Below are 13,045 nucleotides of genomic sequence, written 5' to 3'. Positions count from 1 at the left end.
TACAGAACCATCTCCTGCTGGGGCAGCAGACATTGTCCAAACAGCCCATCTACAGGAACACATATAGAGAATACCAGTAGAGAACACAGCAGAACACATCAGAACACATCAGAACTATCTCCTGCTGGGCAGCAGAGACTGGCCAAACAGCCCATCTACAGAATATAGAGAACACAGCAGAACACATCAGAACCCTCTCCTGCTGGGGCAGCAGAGACTGGCCAAACAGCCCATCTACAGGATATAGAGAATCTACAGAATATAGAGAACACATCAGAACACATCAGAACACATCAGAACCCTCTCCTGCTGGGGCAGCAGACATTGGCCAAACAGCCCATCTACAGAATATAGAGAACACAGCAGAACACATCAGAACCCTCTCCTGCTGGGGCAGCAGAGACTGGCCAAACAGCCCATCTACAGAATATGAAACATCAGAACACAAGAACACATACCTCTCCTGCTGGGGCAGCAGAGCCAAACAACCCATCTACAGAATATAGAGAACACAGCAGAACACATCAGAACCCTCTCCTGCTGGGGCAGCAGAGACTGGCCAAACAGCCCATCTACAGAATATAGAGAACACAGCAGAACACATCAGAACACATCAGAACCCTCTCCTGCTGGGGCAGCAGACTGGCCAAACAGCCCATCTACAGAATATAGAGAACACATCAGAACACATCAGAACCCTCTCCTGCTGGGGCAGCAGACTGGCCAAACAGCCCATCTACAGAATATAGAGAACACAGAACACATCAGAACACATCAGAACCCTCTCCTGCTGGGGCAGCAGACTGGCCAAACAGCCCATCTACAGAATATAGAGAACACAGAACACACACATGCATGCACATAAACACATGCACGCGCACACAACTATGGTGATGCACTATGGTGATGCACTATGGAGATGTGCTATGGTGATGTACTATGGTGATGTGCTATGGTGATGTGCTATGGTGATGTGCTATGGTGATGTGCTATGGTGATGTGCTATGGTGATGTACTATGGAGATGTACTATGGTGATGTACTATGGTGATGTACTATGGTGATGTACTATGGTGATGTACTATGGTGATGTACTATGGTGATGTACTATGGTGATGTGCTATGGTGATGTGCTATGGTGATGTACTATGGTGATGTGCTATGGTGATGTGCTATGGTGATGTACTATGGTGATGATGTACTATGGTGATGATGGTGATGTACTATGGTGATGCACTATGGAGATGTGCTATGGTGATGTACTATGGAGATGTGCTATGGTGACTATGGTGATGTACTATGGAGATGTGCTATGGTGATGTACTATGGAGATGTATGGTGATGTACTATGGTGATGTGCTATGGTGATGTGCTATGGTGATGTGCTATGGTGATGTACTATGGTGATGTACTATGGTGATGTACTATGGTGATGTGCTATGGTGATGTGCTATGGTGATGTACTATGGTGATGTACTATGGTGATGTACTATGGTGATGTACTATGGTGATGTACTATGGTGATGTGCTATGGTGATGTACTATGGTGATGTACTATGGTGATGTTTGTGTGTTTGTAGATGTGCGAGTGGGTCTCGATGAGTCATCGCCCAGCTCTATTCTCTCTCTCACCCATTCTCTCTCTCTAACATACACATGGGGAGAGACACTGCCGTCAGCCAGGTGATGTCACTGTTGCCATGGAAACGGTGGGAAAGAGACGTGATTGGTTAAGAGCAAGTTGACGGAGAGAGGCCGTGTGTTTACACACTGATGCTCAGAGTGTGCCTCATCGTACTTGAAGGCACACACGCTCACACACGCTGACACACATTTTTGCACACATGCAGTTCTGGAGACAAAAATCAGGAAACACATGACAACTGCCATTAAGTTAATTGAGTATGAATAATGTAGATTTCCTATGAGACAGTAGACAGCAGAACACCTGCCCATCACAACAGTTGAACTGGTTAACGTCATTATATGCATGAAGTCCCAAATGTCACCCTATTCCCTATATAGTGCACTACTTCTGCCCAGGGTCCAAGGGGGGTTGAGACAAGGGGGGATGAGACAATGAGACAAGGGGGGTGGAACAAGGTGAGTGAAACAATGGGGGATGAGACAAGGGGGGTTGAACAAGGTGGGATGAGACAAGGGGGGTTGAGACAAGGTGGGATGAGACAAGGGGGGTTGAGACAAGGTGGGATGAGACAAAATTGCAATTGGCTCAGAACAGGGCAGCACAGCTGGCCCTTGGATGCACACAGAGAGCTAACATGAATAATATGCATGTCAATCTCTCCTGGCTGTAAGTGGAGGAGAGATTGACTTCATCCCTACTTTTATTTATGAGAGGTATTAACATGTTGAATGCACCGAGCTGTCTGTCTAAACTACTGGCATACAGCTCGGACACCCATGCACACCCCACAAGACATGCCACAAGAGGTGTCTTCACAGTCCCCAAGTCCAGAACAGACTATGGTAGGCACACAGTACTACATAGATCCATGACTACATGGAATTCTATTCCACATCAAGTAACTGACGCCAGAAGTAAAATTACATTTTAAAAACAGATTAAAAAACAACTTATGGAACAGCGGGGACTGTGAAGCAACACAAACATTAGCACGTACGCACGCGCGCATACACATGGAATTAGTATTGTAGATATGTGTTAGTGGTGGAGTAGGGACCTGAGGGCACACAGTGTGTTGTGAAATCTATGAATGCATTGTAACGTTTTAAAACTGTATAAACTGCCTTAATTTTGCTGGACCCCAGGAAGAGTAGCTGGTGCTTTGGCAGCAGCTAATGGGGATCCATAATAAATACAAATACCTGATCTCGACTCCTCCTGCCTACCTTCCATCTTTGAGGACATGTATTTCCACTATTAGAGAGGTCACTCGACCATCTTGTCAACATAATAAAAAATCTTTGTCAAGCGTCAAAGTCTCTTCCTGTTTCTGTTTCAACTTATTGATAAATTACTGTTACTGATTGGCTGGAGGCTACACACCTGATTTCCCAGGTCTAGACCACAGACTGATTGGACATTTGTGTAGCCTCCAGCCAATCAGTAACAGCTGAAATGGAAACAGGAAGAGACTTTGCACACGAGAACTAAGAATTTGACACCCCTGTCTTATTAAAGAACTGCCAACACCTCCCAGAGTGTCTGGTGACAGTGAGAGGATTGTATAGTGAGACGACATGAAGAAGATTGGTTAGATAGAGAGATGGTGTTATGTCATACTGACCATCTGAGCATGGTTGGTCTCTGGGGCAGAGCTTCTTCTCAAACAGACAGCCTGAGAAGCACATGGAGAGGGGAGGAGAAAGAGAGAGAGAGAGGAAAAGAGAGAGAGAAAGAGGGAGGGGGAAGAACAGAGAGAGATGGAGAGGGAGGAAGAGACAGAGGAGGAAGGGAGAGAGATTTTCTATTATTTCAGATTTTCTGGCAATTGACAACATGTCATGACAATAATGTACCCTTGAATTAAACGGGGGGAGGGAAATGAGAGAGCGAGTGAGAGAGAATTTAAGAGCTGTTAAATTCTATAACCACCTAAAAAGAAGCGATTCCCAAACTTCCATAACAAAGCCATCACCTACAGATGGATGAACCTGGAGAAGAGTCCCTAAGCAAGCTGAGGACACTAAGCAAGCTGGTCCCGGGACTCTGTTCACAAACACAAACAAAGCCCCAGGACAGCAACACAATTAGACCCAACCAAATCATGAGAAAACAAAAGATAATTACTTGACACATTGGAAAGAATTAACAAACAAAAAACAGAGCAAACTGGAATGCTATTTGGCCTTAACAGAGAATACACAGTGGCAGAATACCTGACCACTGTGACCGACTTTTGAGAAAGGTCGCCGTAGGCAGACCTGGCACTGAAAAGAAGACAGACTATGTGCTCACTGCCCCACAAAATGAGTTGGAAACTGCGCTGCACTTCCTAACCTCCTGCTAAATGTCTGACCATAGTAGAGACACGGTGCATTAGGAAAGTATTGACCCTTTGACTTGTTCCACATTTTGTTAGATTACAGCCTTACTCTAAATTGGATTAAATAAAGCATTTTCCTCATCAATCTACACACAATACCCCATAATGACACAGCAAAAATAGGTTTTTAGACATTTTTGCAAATGTATTAAAGATTTAAAAAAAAAACATAAATACCTTATTTAAATAAGTATTCAGACCCTTTGCTATGTTTCCATTGATCATCCTTGAGATGTTTCTACAACTTGGATTGGAATCCACCTGTGATAAATTCAATTGATTGGGCATGATTTGGAAAGGCACACACCTGTCGATATAAGATCCCACAGTTGACAGTACATGTCAGAGCAAAAACCAAGCCATGAGGTCAAAGGAATTGTCCGTAGAGCTCAGAGACAGGTTTGTGTCGAGGCACAGATCTGGGGAAGGGTACCAAACTATTTCTGCAGCATTGAAGGTCCCCAAGAACACAGTGGCCTCCATCTTTCTTAAATGGAAGATGTTTGGAACAACCAAGACTCTTCTTAGAGCTTGCTGCCCGGCAAAACTGAGCAATCGGGGAGAAGTGCCTTGGCCAGGAAGGTGACTAAGAACCCGATGGTCACTCTGATAGAGCTCCAGAGTTCCTCTGTGGAGATAGGAGAACCTTCTAGAAGGTCAACCATCTCTGCAGCACTCCACCAATCAGGCATTTATGCCAAAAGGCACCTAAAGTACTCTCAGACCATGAGAAAACAGATTCTCTGGTCTGATGAAAGCAAAATTGAACTATTTGGCCTGAATGCCAAGCATCACATCTGGAGGAAACCCTGCACCATCCCTATGGTGATGCATTGTTTTGGCAGCATCATGCTGTGGGGATGTTTTTCAGCATCAGGGACTGGGAGACTAGTCAGGATTGAGGGAAAGACGAACGGAGCAAAGTACAGAGAGATCCCAAATGAAAACTTGCTCCAGAGCGCTCAGGACCTCAGACTGGGGTGAAGGTTAATCTTCCAACAGGACGACGACCCTAAACACACAGCCAATAGAACACAGGAGTGGCTTCAGGACAAGTCTATGAATTTCCTTGAGTGGCCCAGCCAGAGCCCGGACTTGAACCCGATCGAACATCTCCTAAGAGACCTTAAAATAGCTGTGTAGCGACGCTCCCCATCCAACCTGACAGAGCTTGAGACGATATGCAGAGAAGAATGGGAGAAACTCCCCAAATACAGGTGTGCCAAGCTTATAGCGTCATATCCAAGAAGACTCGAGGCTGTAATCGCCGTCAAAGGTGCTTCAACAAAGTACTGAGTAAAGGGTCTGAATACTTATGTAAATGTGATATTTCAGTTGTTTATTTTTAATACATTTGCAAAAAAATCTAAAAAGCTGTTTTTGCTTTGTCATTATGAGGTATTGTGATGTCATTATGGGGTATTGTGATGTCATTATGGGGTATTGTGTGTAGATTGATGAGGGGGGGGATTGAACACACATATATATATATACTAGAATAAGGCTGAAGGTCACAACATGTGGAAAAGATCTGAGGGTCTGAAGACTCTCCGAATGCTCTGTATTTCCCTCAGATTACACAGATTACACAGACCCACCAAGAATATGAAAACAAATCCACATTCTGATAAACTCCCATATCTACTGGGTGAAATACCACAGTGTGCCTTCACAGCACAGCAGCAGTATTTGTGACTTGTTGCCACAAGAACAGGGCAACCAGTGAAGAACATTATTTTCCCTTGTATACTTTAACAATTTGCACATCATTACTAAACTCTATATAGCCATAAAATGACATTTGAAATGTCTCTATTCATATGAAACTTTTGAGTGTAATGTTTACTGTTAATTTTTACTTCACTTGCTTTGGCAATGTAAACATATGTTTCCCATGCCAATAAAGCCCTTTGAATTGAAAGAGGGGGTTGTGTTGGATGGCAGACTGTGTGTGATATATATATGTATATATATATATATATATATATATATATAAAGGAGGTAATGGGCGACCTTTACAGATCTCCAGTCTGCTTGGGGAGGAAACACGGCCAGATGTGACACAACACGGCTGTACACACTGAGTGTGTGTGTGTGTGTGTGTGTGTGTGTGTGTGTGTGTGTGTGTGTGTGTGTGTGTGTGTGTGTGTGTGTGTGTGTGTGTGTGAGTGAGTTTGCATTCATGATTATGTGTGTACTGTATTACAAAAACAGAAGCGGGAGACAGACTGGCCTAGAGGGCTGTCTCTCTGTGGGGAAAACAATAACATTCCCCAGACACAAAGACAAGATCACAGACAAGACAAGATGAAACATAGACAAGAAAACAGAGCATGTCTTTCCGTGCACCAGAATCAGTATTAGTTGTCTTTCAAATACTTTAGCTGCATTTGATTGAGTTTGCCTGGCGCCGAGCAACGGAACCAATGAAATAGTCGCAATGGTCCAAGCCCCGCCCATCTGCCACTCAAGCTCAATCAAAGGCTCAAAGTATTTGAAAGAAGTCAGATACTATTTGAATCCATGTCTGGATACATCTGCGATATGATGACTAATACACACTGTATCCCTCCCTTTCTTCACACTCCTCTCTCCCTTCCTCTGTCCATCCCTCTCTCGTCTGTCTGCAGCAGTAGCAGGGGAGATTGTTGCCAAGCTGGAGTCCATCACAGACTAGACAAACCACTAGTGCACTGCCCCCGAGCCCCAAGAGCATGTCAATCAATCAACCGCATGCAAAAATACAGACTATCAATCCCAGGGGGCTAAGTCATAGTACATCTCTTGTTCGAGTAATGAGTATTGCTGTATCCTACATCTAAGAGAATATACTTTGGCCCTGCATTCTAGGCCTATTCTTAACTGTTGTACAGCACTGTGTTGTATCACGTATTTTGCATTCTATCAGTTGGTGTGACCTTGTGATGTCATCTATGGAATTGTCCATTGTGTTCTACCTCAAGAAACTCAAGATGTGAAATAAGACCAATAAACTGAAGTGATCTGGGTTGTAAGTATCATAGCAACAGTAATTTCAAACTGAGTGGCGTAATTCTCTGGGCTGTTTTTTGTTATTTCAGCTGTTCAGAAATATGAGGGAGAGATGTAACACACAACACAAGTTCATCGGGATTCTACGTTCTTTCTGGGGAAGAGGCATGTACTGTAAGCTGATTATGTGGATCCCACAACAGTCAATAAAAGCTATTACAGCAGTCAATAATTAGCACAGCACTGTATCATGGCAACATGTGCTGCATTGCGCTGTATACATGCATGAGTCAGAGCTCCATAAACAAAGGAGTTCCAAACAGCATGGACATAATTATCACCTTGGATGTTTCCACCCCACACACACTTTATGAATTCAATCCCATAATTAAACTCAGTCACATGACTGGGTGTTTCCTGTTCTTTCTCCACAATGATCTGAGTTTGTTTTCCTCCATCTCCCTCATAATCTCCCCCTCAAACTCTCTTTCTCCCTCTCCCCCTCAAACTCACAAACTCTCTCTCTGCCTCACAAACTCTCTCTCTGCCTCACAAACTCTCTCTCTGCCTCACAAACTCTCTCTCTCTGCCTCAAACTCTCTCTCTATCCGCTCTCAAACTCACTCTCCCCCTCTCAAACTCTCTCTCCCCCTCTCAAACTCTCTCTCCCCCTCTCAAACTCTCTCTCCTCTCCCTCTCCTCTCTCAAACTCTCTATCCCCCTCAAACTCTCTCTCTCCCCCTCTCTCTCTCTCAGCCTACAGATGCGCTACCTTAATTTGACCCTGCTTCTCACAGCAGGAAAATTAAATTGGAATTATGTGGATTATAATTAATGGAAATTTTTGTAGGGGTTGATACATTTTCCATTGGTGCAAATCAGGTGGGTATTAAATACTTTAGAAGCCTTTTAAAACCTTGAAAACACTAAAATTTGCAGAATACATCTCTGCGACAACAGTGATCAAATTAAGATAGCAGATCTGTACCGCTGGGAGTCAGGGCCTGGACAGAGGAAGTGGGGGAGCACTCTACAACACAAGGGCTATTTTTAATGTGTTACTGCAACTACAATCATATCCTTTCATATCTGAAATGACAATAAAGTAATGGGCTATAAGTACAGGGATAGAGTGAGGACAGACACGACATGTTGAGTTGAATAATGGTGAGTCTGGTGAGGCTTTGTCCATTTGAATTCTCTTTTATAGCTTCAGATAAGAGTCTGAATCTCAAATTGTACCCTGTTCCCTATGGGCCTTGGTCAAAAGTAGTGCACTATATAGGGAATAGGGCCCTGGTCTAAAGTAGTGCACTATATAGGGAATAGGGCCCTGGTCTAAAGTAGTGCACTTGTTATGCACTTGAGTGAGGACCCAAAAGCGGTTTAACAAAAACAGAGTTCTTTAATGAGAACACAGGAAAGACATAGATCCTCTTCAGACGTAGATAATGGCAAAAATAGACAACCCGCAGAGAGGGCGACAAATGAAACATAAAGTCCCTCTGATAAATAACAAGAGAGTCCCCTTCTTAGCAGCAGAGGAGAATAGCTGGGTTAGCGGCGACAGGCTGCAGGTCTCTCTGGGTAGGCGCGGGTCATAGAGGAACAGTGGTACCTGATCTCACGTAGCATCAGATGAACTGGACACAGTGCAAACGAAAGACAGTTAGCTGAGTACAGGATGCACCTGCCAGGCAGATTCCGACAGGATAGGACAAGGATGAAGCAAACGAGACGATAGCTTGCTTCTGGCATGAGAAACTCAAACGAGAATCTGACACCGAAAGTAGCAGGAACAGAGAGAGAAATAGAGACCTAATCAGAGGGAAAAAGGGAACAGGTGGGGAAAGGGTGAACGAGCTAGTTAGGGGAGATGAGGAACAGCTGGAGAAGGAGAGAAAGAGAAGGTAACCTAATAAGACCAGCAGAGAGAGACAGAGTGAAGAGAAAGAACAGGAACAAGACATAATAAGACATGACAGCACTATATAGGAATAGGTTCCTGGTCTAAAGTAGTGCACTATATAGGAATAGGGCTCTGGTCTAAATGAGTGTGCTATATAGGGAATAGGGCCCTGATCTAAAGTAGTGCACTATATATAGGGAATAGGTTCCTGGTCTAAAGTAGTGCACTATATATAGGGAATAGGGCCCTGGTCTAAAGTAGTGCACTATATAGGTAATAGGGCTCTGGTCTAAAGTAGTGCACTATATATAGGGAATAGGGCCTTGGCCTGAAGTAGTGCACTATATAGGTAATAGGGCCCTGGTCTAAAGTAGTGCACTATGTAGGGAATAGGGCCCTGGTCTAAAGTAGTGTACTATATAGGGAATAGGGCCCTGGTCTAAAGTAGTGTACTATATAGGGAATAGGGCTCTGGTCTAAATGAGTGTGCTATATAGGGAATAGGGCCCTGGTCTAAATGAGTGTGCTATATAGGGAATAGGGCCCTGGTCTAAAGTAGTGCACTATATAGGGAATAGGGTGCCATTTGGGATGCAACTTATATTTTACAGATTTAAAGGGGTAATATTAAACTTAGAAATGCCTCATGAGAATGTTGTACCCCATCAGAATCCAACATGATAAGCTTGATTTACTCCAATGTGAATGTAAACAAACACTGTATAGCCTCAAAAGATGGTTAAAACTGTCATTTGTATATAATTGATGGCCAGAATTTGAGAGTGGTTCCATTTCTCCAGCCACCCCATCCCTCAACTTTTTATCAAAACGGTGGCGGGGAGCCCTCTTTGTTATCGTTTCAACTGCGGATGGCCCTTTTAATCTTCAGAAAACAGACTTGTTTTTGTCCTCCGAGGTGTATATAGACAGATGGCCATGACAGGTGATGCTATGGGCTGAAGTCACACACCACCTGTGTCTCACCTCTCACTGTGTGACAACCTGAGAAATGTAACACCCCACCAGATCTAACAAGTACCATATTGTGATTCATAACCATCAGTGCCACTGGATTTAAAGACTATTATAATCTGAATCATAACAATCAGTACCACCGGATTTAAAGACTATTATAATCTGAATCATAACAATCAGTACCACTGGATTTAAAGACTATTATAACAATCAGTACCACCGGATTTAAAGACTATTATAACAATCAGTACCACCGGATTTAAAGACTATTATAATCTGAATCATAACAATCAGTACCACCGGATTTAAAGACTATTATAACAATCAGTACCACCGGATTTAAAGACTATTATAATCTGAATCATAACAATCAGTACCACCGGATTTAAAGACTATCATTATGTGATTCATAACCATCAGAATAGGTGAGTTATACTTGATACATACACGTGTATATGCCTCTTCAGCTTTGTTAGTGTTGTGCCTTAAACATGCTCAATAAATTGGTCTGGCCATCCAACAAAATCTCCAAATACATTAGAATGTATGCAGTTCTCACTCATTCCTGTTTATTCACATGGGGTGAAGCCGTATGAATGAAGGATCCTTCAGGTTCTGACTACAGTCGTGGTGGTGAGACACACCGATGGGATGCGCTACTATTGGTTTATTAGTTACCTGCAACAATGTTAGGCCTACTGTTTCACTTCTGATAACTCCACAAACCGGCATGTCAAAAGGAAGGCAGTCATAGCCAGTTAGACATGGTATAATTCTCCTCAGATTGACACACACGGTAAGTAAGCAATAACCGTATTACAAGATAACCAACCGTGTCGAACAGCTGGAAATCAAGGAGGCAAAGTAATACATTTTCCCCTAGTGTGATGAACTAACAGTAGTCAGGTCTACATCTCACCAGAACTGAGTTAAGGTCAGTGTGTGTGCCTGCCTGTCTGCCTCCACAGCACAGGTTTAGCCTGCCCTACAGCACCGAAATGTCAAGCGGCCATCGACACAGAAAACAAGCGCACTGTTCTGAACCATCAGTGCTGAGTCTGTGTGTGCAGTCTGTCCATGATTCTAAAATGACTGGCTATAACCAACGCTCATGCCATTGACGTAGAGAGTATGTATGCACTGTCCATGGTACTGAAATGAGCGCGCAGGCGCTATTGATGTACAGTTCGAGGTGGTAGGATTGGCTGCAGCCTACATTGATAAACTGCCAGCAGTAGGCTGGCTACATTAGAATAGGATCCAACTTTAGTAATTGAACTACTAACCAGCCTGGAGGGCGTGAGGTCATGTGTGGCAAGCAAGTGGGTGGTTGTAATCGCAGTATTACAGAATGGGCCTTGGTAAACCTATGACAGTGGTTGCCTAGGTTGTCATTCAATTTCATTGCTTTGGGTTGACATTGCATCAATAGCCAAGTGCGTGTTGTTTAAACTTAGCGCAGTGCATTTTACACAAATCAAAATGACATCGTCATCCACAAAAGCAAAAACACCAGACCTGTAGCCGACACAAAAACCAAACCCTAATCTTCTGACTTTTGAATGAGGTGAAGAAGCGCTCTCCCTCGCTCTCAAACAGTTTTGTTTTTATTGAGCGCGCCGAGCCAAGGCGTGGGGCACAGCAGGCTATTACTGGTCCTTGGTCCTCTATTATTGCGGAGAGGAGCTATGATGAATCATGCCTGACGCTGTTTTCGCAAAACCCATTATTCAATCCAAGCAGAAGTCTACAGCCTCAAGTCACTAATCAAACCAAGTGTATTGTGACGCAATTTCACATTCAGCCTACATAGCCTCCAATAACTGACATCCAGAATCTCTCAATTTCTTAACATTTGTAATGTAGAAGTAAATTCACGTTGTTTATAACGCTATGCTACATTGCACAGAAAAGCAAAACAGTATGGTGAATGATACTAAAATAATTTAGCATGTGGCTATATTCTTAGTTTCTATTCTGGCAAATCCAGTTTGAAGTAAGTAACAGAATATGGCTCATGGACCCCGTCAATATATTGCATTGATTTACTCACTATACGCTGTTGCCTTGGCTGAGATTTCTAAATGGCTGTGTATGTAGACCTGTTACCTGCCTCTGAGTGACTCAGTTAATTTTTCTCCCTTACCGTATCTGCTTGACATCCCGGTCTGATAGCACACCGCCATCACACATAACACGCTCCATAGTCGCTGAGATCCCATGGTTTTCCCCAAGACAGACAGAGCTGTTCAGCGGTGCGTTTTAAACCCTCATGATCCGTGTCAACTATCGGAGGGACTTTCTAATGTCGCACATCCACTTCGACTCCAAAGGAAGGACGTGGATTTTCGGCAGCAGAAGCGCACCAACTGTGAGTGCGACAGCAAGTGTTGCGAGAAATGTGTAAATCCCGGGATGCACGCTGCTTCGGATCAGGAACGGAAGGGGTTAGTCTGCATGGCTGGTTTACCTTTGGGAGACCCACCATTGCATCATAGCCCACTAGGCGAAATTAATAAAGTTCAAGTAATTTTTACCATGTATTCCTCAGTTCCTCTAAATATACCGAGGAAAAATATAAACGCAACATGTAAAGTGTTGGTCCCGTGTTTCATGAGCTGAAATAAAAGATCCCAGAAATGTTCCACACTCACAAAAAGCTTATTTCTCTAATTGTGCACACTTGTTTTACATTCCTGTTGGTGATAATTTATCCTTTGCCAAGATAATCCATCCACCTGACAGGTGTGGCATATCAAGAAGCTGATTAAACAGCATGATCATTACACAGGTGCACCCTGTGCTGGGGACAATAAAAGGTCACTAAAATGTGCAGTTTTGTCACACAACACAATGCCACGGATTTTCGCAAGTTGAGTGAGCGTGTAATTGGCATGCTAACTGCAGGAATGTCCAACAGAGCTGTTGCCAGAGAATCAAATGTCCATTTCTCTACCACAAGCCACTTCCAACCTCGTGGAACCACGCCAGCCCAGGACCGGACAGCTGATGAATCTGAGGAGTATTTCTGTCTGAAAAAAACCCTTTGGTGGGGAAAAACACATTCTGATTGGCTGGGCCTAGCTCCCAAGTGGGTGGGCGTATGCCCTCCTAGGCCCACCCATGGCTGCATCAGTGCC

General features: G+C 43.7%; 1 long non-coding RNA gene across 1 annotated transcript; it reads right to left on the bottom strand.

Moving 5' to 3' along the window:
• Positions 1 to 294: 294 nt before the first annotated feature.
• LOC135542999 (uncharacterized) lies at positions 295 to 12,287 on the bottom strand. Its single transcript, XR_010456160.1, has 3 exons — positions 12,052 to 12,287; positions 3,272 to 3,322; positions 295 to 341 (listed from the first exon to the last, which is right to left on the bottom strand). It is a non-coding gene; the product is annotated as an uncharacterized LOC135542999 (long non-coding RNA).
• Between the last annotated feature and the right edge of the window lie 758 nt (positions 12,288 to 13,045).

Source organism: Oncorhynchus masou, chromosome 7, assembly GCF_036934945.1.
Source record: "Oncorhynchus masou masou isolate Uvic2021 chromosome 7, UVic_Omas_1.1, whole genome shotgun sequence".
Lineage (NCBI taxonomy): Eukaryota > Metazoa > Chordata > Actinopteri > Salmoniformes > Salmonidae > Oncorhynchus > Oncorhynchus masou.
This window is presented reverse-complemented; position numbering and strand designations above follow the sequence as displayed.